Below are 13,363 nucleotides of genomic sequence, written 5' to 3'. Positions count from 1 at the left end.
TACGTAACGTGTTCAAAATATCTTTAAGCATCCCAGCACCCTTTGCTATGCAAAAGCCTTGTAACGGCACTTTGAAAGCTTCCCAGATAATTTCTACGCTATCTACCGAATCCTTATTACGTATGAAAAAATCTTTGATCTCCACTCTGAGCTCCTCCTGAAACACAGTGTCTAGTAGTATGGTAGGTTGCAACCTCCAGCTGCTTCTGGGAGGACCATAATCTGTGGAGGACAATGTAAGCCATACCGGTGCATGATCCGAGTAAGTCCTGGCTAAGTGTTGCACTTGTAAAATCGCCGGACACAGCCCGACACTCAAGAAAATATAGTCCAGTCTCGCCCATGTCGCCGCCTGCGCAGTAAAGTGGGTACCCTCTAGGTCGTTAGGGTGCAAGTGTCTCCACGCATCTATCAGATTGTGGTCCGTGAGTGTGGAATGCAGCATGGCACAGGCTTTTGTGTAATGATGGGGAGCTGGTTGGGACCTATCAATATCCGGACTCCGCGCAATGTTAAAGTCACCTCCCCACACAATATGGTTGGACCCAATGTCCACAATCTATGCCCATAGTTCTGTAAAGTAGTGGGGGCCGTCCACATTAGGACCATAACAGCAGGCCAGGGTAACAGAATCAGACCCCAACCTCCCCCAAGTCAGGCAATATCTCCCCTGGGCAACCCACGTGGCTCCTGCTAGTGTGAACGGAGTGCCCCTCTTAACCAAAATCGCCACACCTCTCGCATAGGAAGAGAAAGAAGAAAAGATCCTGTGTGCCGCCCATTTACAAGCAAATGTGATGTTACGTCTTGGGTTGAAGTGTGTCTCCTGCAGCATTGCTACGTATACCTGGTGTCTGTCAAGATAGGATAGTATTTGGCGTCTCTTACGCGGGTCACGCAGCCCCCGTACGTTCCATGTAATTATGTTTAGTTTAGTGCTATCAATGAGGGTCATGAGCTAGGCCTTGTACATCTCTACAGTGCTCCATCGGATAGCATTGCCGCTGTTCCAGATCTACCACCTTTAGTCGCTCAACAACTGCGGCTCCAGTACAACAAGGACATTTCAAAGTAATATTAATCTTTGTGTACGACCATACAGTAAATCCCTTAGATGTGCTTATTGACAACCACATGTACCAAATAACCCCCTCGAACAAACCCCCCACAGACCTACGTCTATTCAACAAGAACTGCAAATTCCCTCCCCCCACACACTGAAGCAACCCAATCTTGCCAGAATCCCACATCCACCCTCCCACCCTGCATCCAAATTGGAACCCCACTTCCGTTACCCTCCCCTCATAGTTCAAAACTTGTACTTCCCTGGGGTAATACCCATAGGGGGACCTTCTAGACAGCTACGCAGTCTCCTCGCTCCCCTTAAGTTCTCCTCCGACGGCGCTGCCGGCCCTATCATGAGGAGGGGGAGCATGCCTTGAACCACAAAAACATGTAAACAATTGAGCCATACTGGAAGGATCTCACCTCGCATCAGCTAGATTGTCCGACCCAGCCTACCAATCCGTAATAGTTCTCTTGGATGTGTGCAGATTACTTTGCTGGAGTCAGTCATTCCAGATCCTCATTTTCATTCATGTCACCATTCCGCTGCGAGGCCTCCAGTCACACTCCACCCCGGTTTGCTCGTTTCAATGTTCAGAGGAAGTCTTCGACTTGCTGGGGAGACGTGAAGAATCGCTGCTTCCCTTGGTGCGTCACTCTGAGTTTTGCTGGGTAGAGGAGTGCGTAATCAATTTGCTCCGATCGCAACTTCCGCTTGACTTCCACAAGCACTGCGGCGCTCTTCTTGCACGATAGGTGTGAAGTCTGGATATATGGAAAAGGTGTTACCATCATATGTCAACTTCTGCTTGTTTCTCGCAGCTCTGAGGGCTACATCCCTGTCTCTATACTTAAGTAATCGTGCAATTATAGGTCGTGGGGGGCTTCCCGGCACCGGATGTGGACCGAGGGTTCTGTGTGCCCTTTCCACTATGAACTGCGAGGAAAAGGCGTCTTTGCCTATGGACTCCAGCAGTAGTTTTTCTATATAGTCCTCCATTCTACCAGTATTTGTCGATTCTGGTATGCCTATGACGCGTATGTTGTTGCGCCGACTGCGCGCTTCCAAGTCCTCGTTTTTTGTGGCTATGACGGGTAGCAGTTTATCTATTCTCGTAAGTTGCACTCTATGGGTTGCAGTGACGTCATCTGATTCTGATATGTGTCCTACCGCCTCCTTAATGCAGTCTTCGTGGCCATCTAGCTTATGTGCAATGGCATCCATCCTAGAGGACATCCGGTCCACCTTGTCCACCACTGTTGCAAATCCTTGCCGCATCTCTTGTAGTATATTGGCCATGTCCAAGGCCTGTGAATTGGCTCCCCCTCCAGCGCGCTCAGCCAAGTCCTGCTCCTGGTCGTCAGCAGTAGATTTGCTTCCCTTTTTGCAGCTTCGAAATTTAGTTTTGGTTGACGAGTGTCGGGCTTCCCCATATTTCAGCAGGAGTGCGACGCCTTCTGCGTATGTATCATGAGTAATCAAGGCAACCACTAGTCTAGGGTGAAGTGTGAGGGCCAGCCCGAGTCACCACGTGGCCCTTTCGTCGTCAGCAGCTGATCCTGCCCCGTACTCTTGTCGCGTCAGCTTGCTCTGTCCAGTGCTTCTCAGCTGCTCTGACCTCACTGGGTCAGCTACTTGCCCAAGACTGTGTCCCGCTGAAGCATCACCTCATAATCGCCAGCTGCCTTCTCCACCAATGTATGGCGATTCACGGAGCTACTTGAGCCCCTTCCAAAGCCCTGTAGGGCACAACGGCAGCAGGTTGCTAAGTCCGTAAAACCGCAGCAGCGTGCGACATCCAGCACCCACAATATGGTGGGGGGAGTACAAGTGGCGGCCCGGCAGTCACAGTCCCCGTCAAACCACCGCCCAATGCTCTGCCGCTCCAAGGGGGTTTATCGCGCCTGTCGCAGGTCGCATCAGGTGCTGCGCACCGGCCAGTAAGGGTCTCACTCCTCTTGCACTCTCGTCTCAGCCGGCTATCCACGCACTGCCACTGCCCATCTCCCCTCTCGCCACGGGCATCACACAGACTGTTCCATACCGTAACCGAGGCGTGTAGGGGAAGAACACTGCTCAGTATCTTCGCGAAGCCTGTCTCCACAGCTCAGAACGGCTCTCCTGCCAAAGGCGCTTTCCCCGCAGCCGCCGTGGTATGTCCGGCCTCCTCAGTATATTTATTATCCTGCACCGGTGTTCACTAGATCTTCACAGTGGGGGGGGGGGACACGCGCCAATCCTCCACCGCTGCGCAATGTGGACTCCCCACAAATTCAGCTACACAGTCCTCGCCACCTCCGTCAGTATGTCCGCATCCATCAATCACATCGCAACACCATTATGGCTCTCAGCGAAGTCTCTCGGGCAGTGGCCTCATGGAAACCTGCGCCGCCACCCCCAGCAGTACTATCTCCATAAATGCCTCCTTGGCGTCATGTTGCACGGGCAGTCCGCCTCTGCGCCGTGACTCGGTCGTTAGCGATAACACTAACTCACTGTGTTGTTGCCGGACGTGCGGCCTGGTTGCCTCGTGGTAATCCCCAACCTTTCCCAGCCACTGCAGCCGAGTCACAGCTCCATGCAGGTCAGGCGGGCGGCGCGGCTCAGATTTCAGGAGCCCGCTGCTCTGGTTGTCCGCCGCCGATCCTTCCGCACTTCACTCCACTTGTAGCCGCAGGGTAGCGCCACCGATCTCTCAACAATTTAGCCCAATTAGCGCCCAATTGTTCAGGATAAGTTGAGGATATCAGTTCCAGGAAGCAGGAGCCTCACATCAGTGTGGCCATGCTGCTTGCGCGCTCTCTAGCGCCCCCCTCATTGGGGTAAAGTGTGGATTTTTTTGTTAGGGCTCATTTGACCTTTGCTAAGAAAATGTAAGTGATGTCCAAGATGGTTGTTGTGGCCTCAGGATGCATTAATGGTGTATTTTCTACTGAGGCCATTGTCAATGGTGATTAACATCTGAAGGATGAAATGCTTAGATGGCCATGCTGGGATTCCAGGGCGATCTGCTGATTCCAGCTATCAGCAGTGAGGGCTTAACTTATTTCCCTTTTTTTAAAATCATTGTTATCTGTAGCCTCTGCTTTGACTTAAAGAGCACGCTTTAGTGCCCTGACTTCAGAATCCGTTAGAGTCTTTGAACTACCAGCCACCAAGAACCCTTTTTGTATGCGTGTAGTTGACTTAGAAACCTGTGAAGGTGGGCAAAAAATAGTCACTACGAAACACTATTGTCAGGAAAGAACGGCCAACAGGGTGGCTACTGATGTGGCGCTTTCTGTACTGGATGGATGCAGTTGCTGCTTGTTCCAGCAGTCTCTCTCATCTCACCTGGTGGTACCACACGTCCTCCTCATATTTTGAAAGCCCTTGTGTAGCAAACACACCATGGGCCATTGTTGTAATTGAGGCAAAGGTCCACGCATGAAGTAGTTTCTAGTAGATTTATTGTAGAGATAAGACAGCTTAGACATCCACAGTAGGCAGGTAATCTCTAACTGATAGTTCTAAGACAGCTTAGACATCCACAGTAGGCAGGTAATCTCTAACTGATAGTTCTTCCCTGTCCACATTCTACATGACATACTAGACATTCTACATGACCTATAATCATTCTAAGAATGATCTAATACAGGAATATAACAGCCATCTGTTTCTATTGGACAGAAACCATTGAGTGGTGATGCGCTAGCACCTTTTTGGTTGGTACTATCACTTCGTCTGCTTTATCTTCCTTGCAGTTTTCACAGTCATTAGGCTGGTGGACAGCCGGAAAACTGTCACTTTTGAAAAGTTCAATATTATGGAAATGTTCATGTGTATGTTTGTTTAATTTCCAGCTGTTGTTTGGGATTGGTCTGTGTGGAATCCTTGTACACGCATTAGTCTGGTCCTCCTATGACTACTGCCTCCATAGTGTATGATCTTCAGCCTGTTTTTGGTTTCCGCGCCATTGTTCAATTAGGTAGACTAGTATTCTTGGAACATCCCATATTCACGAGAACATCAGAATACATCGGCTCTGCATGCAGCCATTGGACCTCGATGGAGCGAGTCGATGAGACGAGGTCCATGTGCCATCACGGGCTCAGCCTAGACTTGTCCAATTGAGATCGATGGTTCAGTGCGCAAACTGGGCTTTTGGCTTCTTCTCACATATTGACCCCACCAGTTGATCCAACTCACAGTAGGGCTTTGGTTCTCATGCACTGGATGATCGTCCTCCTCCAAGCCTCACAGACGCATTGCCTTTAATCCCACCTGTCTGCTCGCCATTTCACTACTGAAGCGTGAAGGAGAGCGCTGTCTAGATATGTGAATTTTACCTGTCTCCAGAAAAAAATTTATTTAGCAATTTTACCACTCTCTCCTTTTCTCATGAAGGCAAAATGTTCCAGTAGAGTTGCAGTCACTTCAGCAGAGTCTCTTATCTGGCAGTCGAGTGCTCGTAAAATTCCTTTGGCACATGATTGCAAAGTCCCTATCTCTATCTTCACGTCACTGGCTCAGATCTGGCAGGAGTCATCACTTTGCACGGGCCAATTTTCTTCTTCTTACTTTCATTTTTATGTTGAGCCTGCAGCAGCGCACATGCCCTGCACTGGCGAGACTTTTAGTAAGGGGCTTTGAAAAGCTCACCAGAGGCTTGTGCGTGTGTGGCCTATTGCTTGCCGTTACCCACACATGCGCCATATGTTTTGAATTATCGTGCCCAGACACAGGTGCGATAATTCAAAACATATGGTCTGGTGCTCGCTCTTGCGCGCGCGCCACTCACTCCATCATCATGGCTCATTAAGCGCATGGCTCGCGGGCACTCTTATAGCGCGCGCACATGGGCTGCGCGCCACTGCTCCTGCTAGTTTATAAGAATAAAGAGTGACCCGTTCAGTTTCTATGTGGTTGAACCGAAGTCTGTGCTCTTTACATGCTGTTTTAATTTAGCATCTCCTAACCTTCATGCTTCCGTCCTCCTCAATCATTTTCTGTCCACTCGCCATGTTGGGAGAGATGGCTCCATTTCATTTTTACCTCTGCCACTGCGACCTTCACATATGTTTTGGAATTGTTAATGAAGCAGCCTAAATATGCAAAGGGAACCCATGGTAATTAATTAATGTCTGAATAAAATAGTTTCCCTCGAATACAGCAGTCTTCAAGCACAACAAATCCATGTTCTATACTCGAACAATGGTGAAAGCTGCAGCGCTGGAAGACTTAATGGCCTGCTTTTCTTGTACGATTTAAGTGCAGAACTTTTCGTTTACATTTTGAGGATGGTATGGTGAGTGACTAGAATGCCTTGCCAAAACACCTGCATAGACACTGCTCATAAATGGATAAACATATTCAAGCAACAGTCTCCTCAAGTGTCCCTTCTGTCGCTCTTCTCCATTGAGGAGCAGAACATGTGGTGCATTTGGACCAGTCAACGCATGTTCTGAATGTGGGTTGAATGGGAGTATTTTTCTGTTTTTTCACTTATTTGTCCTACAGACACCACCCCAGACATTAGCTCAGAAATCTGAATAGCAAGTGTAGCATTTGGGATTTTCCTTTTTAAATATTCAGTTTTTTTTTAATCATATATTAAGGATGCATGCAAGGGCAAAAAAAAAAAGAAATAGCTCACCTAGCACATGTCAAACATAACTTTTGTTACAAGTCCACTATTCACAGATTAAAAGGGTACGATGGGGAGTGGTACATGCATCATAAGAACAAGCCTTCCTCTGCCATTTCTTATGTGAGATTCATCACCTTCATACTCTTCAGGCGCCAGACTGGATAATCTCTCTCTCTCTCTTTCTCTCTCTCTCTTTCTCTCTCTCTCTAAATCTCTCTAAATCACTCTCTCTTTAAATCTATTTTTCTCTCTCTCTCTAAATCTCTGTCTCTCTCTCTCTGTCTCTCTCTCTCTCTCTCTAAATCAATCTCTAAATATCTCTCTCTCTCTCTCTCTCTCTGAACCTCTGTAAAACTCTCTCTCTAAATCTATCTCTCTCTCTAAATCTCTCCCTAAATCTCTCTTGCTCTAAATCTCTATCTATCTCTCTCTCTCTCTCCCTCTCTCTCTCTCTCTCTAAATCTCTCTCTCTCTCTCTAAATCTCTTGCTCACTATAAATCTCTATCCCTAAATCTCTCTCTAAATCTCTCTCTCTCTATCTATCTCTCTCTCTATATATATATATCTCTCTCTCTAAAGCTCTCGCTCTCTAAATCGCTCTCTCTCTCTCCCCCCCCCCCAGCTCCCCCCTCTTCTCAATCTTTCCTCCCCCTGTCGGCATTTTCTCGCTTTCAAACTCATCCAGAATCTTACATTATTTTTCAACTAGCACTTTGAAACCCGCAAGTCCTCTCCCAATCTCTCTCTCTCTCTCTAAATCTCTCAATCTTTCTCCATCTCTCTCTCTAAATCTCTCTCTCTAAATCTCTTGCTCTCTCTCTCTAAATTGCTCTCTAAATCTCTCTCTCTCTAAATCTCTCTAAATCTCTTGCTCTCTCTCTAAATATCTCACTCTCTAAATGTCTCTCTCTCTAAATCTCTCTCTCTCTAAATCTCTCTCCAGACTCTCCTTGGGCTACAGAAGTTTATGTTCAGTTTTGGCATAGAATGAATAGCCACATGTGTAATGAGTGTACAGTGGGGGTTTAGTTTCCCTTGGCATAGCCATTAGATCTCGCCTTTGGGACCTTATAAGTGTTTAGTTATCCAGCACAATATCCTTGGTGCAACAACATCAACTGTTGCATGGCTAAACACTTATAAGGTCCCAAAGACGAGACCTATTGGCTATGCCAATGCTTGTTTTCACTTAGTTACAGCATTAATATGTGGGGAAAATGCATAAGGACAATTTTCTCCCTGCGTCTAGGCCTCCTCAAAATCATTGCATATCCGGACTCTGCTTCTGTCTGAGTTTTTTGATTCTTGATTAAAATGTTTACTGAGACTTGGAATTAGCCTGATTTGTAATGGAAAGTAAAAGTTTGCAGGTCGAGCACTTTGGTGATAGAGATGAATTTGGAAAGAAAGATTTCAACTTGAAACACTCCCCTCACTGTTTATTGCGCCGTTTACTGCTACCTGGCTCACTGTCATCAGTACTTAGTCCAGTTGATGATGATACACATAACTATTACAAATGGGTGATGGATGTGTAATGAGTGCAAAGTGATATCTGATACCCTAGGGCAAGTTTGCATTGAATGATATGATGATGCTTTCCTGCCTGCAAGATTGCTTATGGTATCTGGTTTGCCAAATAGCTATGGGTTATATATAAGCTGAGTTGCTTATTTTCTGCTGTGACATGATAAAAAACACCTTACTGAGGATTGCAGTCAGCCTATTTTATTGATGTTGTCATTGCACCATTGTGAGACTCATATTGTAAGTTTCCTGGACTCTGCTGACCAGGACAAAAGATATATATATTTGCAGTTTATGTCCCAAACGTACAGGTAGCATACAAGACTGGACTACCCCCGTACAAGTTATCACCAGATCCACTGGGGGGGGGGGGGGTTTGCTGGGGGTTATATTGCTTATGGTTTGGAATAATGGCTACACCTCAAATGTCAGCCTATTACAACATGGAGGTCTACTGTATGTCCATGGACTGAATGTCTATGTGGTGTGTGAGCCAGAGTCTCAGGTGCCACTTCTCAGCCACTTCTTACACTAATCATTGTCATAGACATCCTTCCTACTGTCTTCTGTGCTCCTCATCTATAAACTGTTATAATTCTGACAGCTCTCTTCTACCTCTGACATATCATCCCAGTCTCTGACAGAACATCCCAGATCTATCCTCAATTCTAAGCACTTTCAGATCACGTCAAGCTCTAGTACTTTCCTCTCTTTCTACAGCTGCGCAGAGGTGAGCACCGCTATAGTAAGGAGATGAAAGAATGTGAGCACTGGCCGGACAGAATTCATCCTTGGAACTGAATAGCAAAACAGTGAAACCACTGAGACGTTTCCACATCACATTGTTGTGTGCAGAATCGAGCCTGTGCTTTTAATTTTCACATTTTTTGTTTTTGACACACCAAAACGTTTGGCAGGTGCTTTCCAGTGAGAAAATAGCACTTGAATTGAAATTCTGAAGCGTGTACACCTTCAGCTATCTCACTGTAGGAGGGACATTCCCAGTCCCAATTTTGAGAAGTTGAAATGACTATTTATAATACATATCTTTTTTTATGGTTGGCCCTATGTTAGTACTTTTCATAAAAAACACACATCATTGGAGTCTTCAAAACCCCTTCTTCTTCCGAGCCTATGTCACACAAAAAAATCCCCCTTTTTAAACTCTGGCTGTTAGGATTTATAATGTTTAGAGCTGGGTTTCCAGCTATAAAAATGTTTTTTTTTTTGCAAAAGTGATAAATTAAAATACACTTTCTGAAGGTTAGAAGGATATATTCAAACTCTCCTAGACTTCTACTGACAGTATGGGAACCTACAACATCACACACACTTTAAGACTTCTATTGATATTATGAGGACCAGGAAGACACACCCCTGATCTGATTGGTTGCTTTCTGTCCTTAGCAACTGCACTGTCTGTGTGTGTAGAGAGAGAATATTTTTGTGTGTATAGGAGGGCATTCATCACACACACTGTCTGAAAAATAGGAATTATGAAGCCCTCTCCAAAATTTCACTCAGACAGCTGAGAGAGATCCCCTCAGTATGTAAGCACTGTAAACGTTATGAGGACCGGCTTTCCGGTCCTCATAGCGCACTGGTCCTCATAGCGTTGGTGTGCAAACATGTTCTGGTCCTCATAAATATAGATATACAAACACACACACACAGAGCCCAACAAAAACACACAAAGCCCAACACACACACACACACACAGAGCCCAACACACACACACACACACAAAGCCCAACACACACACAGAGCACAACACAAACACAGAGCCCAACACACACACACAGAGCCCAACACACACACACAGGCCAACACACACACACAGAGCCCAACACAAACACACAGACAGAGCCCCACACACACAGACAGAGCACAAACACACACACAGAGCCCCCCCACACACACAGACAGAGCCACACACACACAGAGAGCTCCCCACACATACAGAGCCCCCCCTTCTGATTACAACTACCACACGTGCTTCTAACAAAAAACTATAAAATCTACTGAGAACTATAACATCTCAGATAGGAAAGGCTGGTTAAATGAAAGGCAGAGGAAGAAATGTTGACCCCCGTTTTAAGGTAATTTGTTGTACTCAGATTTGCAATCTCGCTAGTACACCACTCGGATTCTTAGCGGGCATTTACACACTTCAAACATTGTTATTTATAGACTCTCAGCTTATACATTATGAACTCAGGAGTACCAGTCATGGGTTACAACAATTACTTCTACTCAGAGAAGTTACAAAAATAATCTGCTGGCCTATTGAACAAGGGGTCAGAAGTGGAACGAGATAGAGAGGGGGAGAAGGAAACAAGGGCAGAGGGAGAGAGACACCCCTGGACGAGAGAGAGGGGGAGATGGATACAAGGGCAGAGAGAGACACACAAAAGGATTAGAAGGGGAGCGAGCGAGAGAGAGAAGGAAACAAGGGCAGAGAGAGAAACGCATGGAGGTCAAAAGGGGAGAGAGAGAGACAGGGTAGGTGGAAACAAGGGCAGACAGAGACATGGGGAAGTGGAGCGAGATAGTGAGTGGGAGGGGAACAATGGCAGAGGGAGAGACGCATGGAGGTCACAAAGGGAGAGAGAGATAGGGGAGGTAGAAACAAGGACAGAGAGTGACACACACGGAAGTGGAGCGAGATAGGGAGTGGGAAGGTAACAAGGGCAGAGGGGGAGACACGCATGGAGGTCATAAGGGGGGAAAGAGACAGGGCAGAGAGAGATACACAGGTGTTCATAAGTGGGAGAAGACAGCCTTGGGGGAGACGGAAACGAGCAGAAAGTGACATGCATCTGACCAGGCGTGGAGCAAGATAGCGAGGGGGAGACATAACCTAGGGGAGGGAGACGTACACACACACACAGGGTCAGAACTGGAGCGGAATAGAGGGTATGATGGAAACCAGGGCAGCAGGAGGTAGATGTGCAAACGGGATCAGAAGTGGAACGACACAGAGAGGGGTGAAGGTAGCAAGGGCAGAGAGGAGAGCGCTATACATACAGGGGGCTCAGAAGGGGAGCGAGAGAGGCGGGGAAACAAGGGCAGAGAGAGCGAGAAGCCAACAGGAAGGGCAGATGTGGCTTGCGAGATCGGCGAGGAGGTGCATGCAAGTGGGAGAGGGCACAGAATAAAAGGCCCCGGCGGGTGACCTTCGCCGCAGTGGCATCCATGCTACCCCTCTGGCAGGTGTGCCCTAATTACCAACCTTCCCTCCAGCTGCCAAGAGTGTTGACGAACGCAATGTTAGCATGTCAGATTTACAACCTAACAGATGGGCAGGGAAGTTTAAAAGACAGTTTCTGCTTTAACTGTTCTTAAATACAGTATAACTATTAGTTTATTACCAATAGACTAAATATGAACCTTATAGTAGCGCAATGTAATGTTCATCTCATGGGAGACGATGCGGTCTATTGCTTAAGCTGACGATTCTGAACCCTAATTGGGGAGAACAAGAAATCTGGTGGCTTCACCAGAAAAGCTGTGTGATCCTAGGCAAGTTGTTTAAACTAAGATGTCTTAGTCCTCTTAAAGCACAAAAGGAGATTTTAAATAGGGCGATTGACAGTATTAAGAGACACATAACACAATTACCAGGGCGCAGGAAATACTTTACTTTAATAGTCTTTGTGCGTTCGGTTTTGTGAGTGGTCTGTCTGTGTGTGGTGAGGGTGAGTTTAAGTATGTAATATAATTGTGAATGTGGTGGTATGCTTGCGTGTCCATGTCTGTTTCTGTGTGTGTATGATAAATTTTTAGGTCGTAGGCTAACCGTTCTTGTTGAATTTGAAAGGAATACACGTTCCCAGTTCTTTGCTATTGTATCTAGGAGGCAGCCAGGCATGTCAGAGAGGTAGTTGCGTGTCTGGTCACGTCACTGAGTCCTATAGGTGCGGTGACTGTCAGATAAAAAATACCCCCTGAGCTTCCTTCCTTATTTTATAAGAGTATGGTTGGTCATAAACGGTAATGTTCTATTTGGACAAGACCACAAATCTTCTAGTTGGGAGGCTGTTTGCCGCGATATTACCTGGATCCTGATTGGACAGCTGACATCTTTGTGTCCCTTTTCCACTACGTTGTGATCTTTCGGAGAATGGCGGGGAGCAATACAGAGGATAGTGTCCCTCTTTCTAGTCACCTTGTGCCTGAGCCGTTGTTCTTTGGGCAACTTAAACACCGCTACGTGCGTCCCTTCTCCCAGAGGGACTGACATGAGTATCATTGTCCGCTGTGAAGCTGAGTCCCAGCCGGCACCTCAAGCGGGAAACCAGTACAGCTCTGTGCAATATTTCGCTGTCAGCAGCCACTATTCCGGGGTGCCAAAGAGGGCGATGAGAAAGCAAAGGTAAGTAGAGGGCTTTGACAACAGTGTGAAAAGGGGAGACCGGGAAGCAGGGGGTTGCAGCTAGGCAGAGGTTACAAAATTTCCAAGGCAGGCATGAGTTCGGGTTCACAGAACAGATAATAATAAAGGGATGACGGGTGCCAATGAAATAATGTAGACTTACCTGATAGGTTGTGAGGTCCTGGGTGCACCAAACTCTGGCCTTGCTCGCCGTAATTACAAGGCAGGGAACGCACATTTAATAATCAATCAATGACAACGGATACAATCTCATTCACCGTACTGGTTCAAAGAATATCTGATCTGGTGGGTTACCTTAAACACTGACCGCCTGCGTAAACCGGACTGGTGTTGGTGTAAAGATTTTTCTCCAAGGCGGCCTGAGTTGACTGGACTCTCTAACTCCGCCTCGCAGCAGCTTCTGATGCACCATCTGCCCCCGAGATCACCCGGTCTGTACTAGCGTCACTCTCACGTCTCTTGAGTTCCACTTAGAACGGCCGCCCAAAGTCTTTGAATAGCTTGATGGTGTATTAACTATTCACGTAATCCGACCTTTTGAAAGAGTTAACTCGGCTGGGTATTTCTTATTGACCCTGATTACTTTATTACCGCCTGGAGTGAGCCTTGGCACCGATGGAGAGCCGGCTTTGCATGCACACAAGTCCTTGCAAAACAATCACTGCCATTTTGTATCTAAGCCCCGTCCATCAAGATGGTCGTCAGAACCGATAGTCAGGTGAGAGACTCCAGCTCGCCACAGAG

The sequence above is a fragment of the Lissotriton helveticus genome, chromosome 7 (assembly GCF_964261635.1).
Source record: "Lissotriton helveticus chromosome 7, aLisHel1.1, whole genome shotgun sequence".
NCBI lineage: Eukaryota > Metazoa > Chordata > Amphibia > Caudata > Salamandridae > Lissotriton > Lissotriton helveticus.
The sequence above is the reverse complement of the archived record's forward strand: the minus strand, read 5'-3'. Positions refer to the sequence as shown.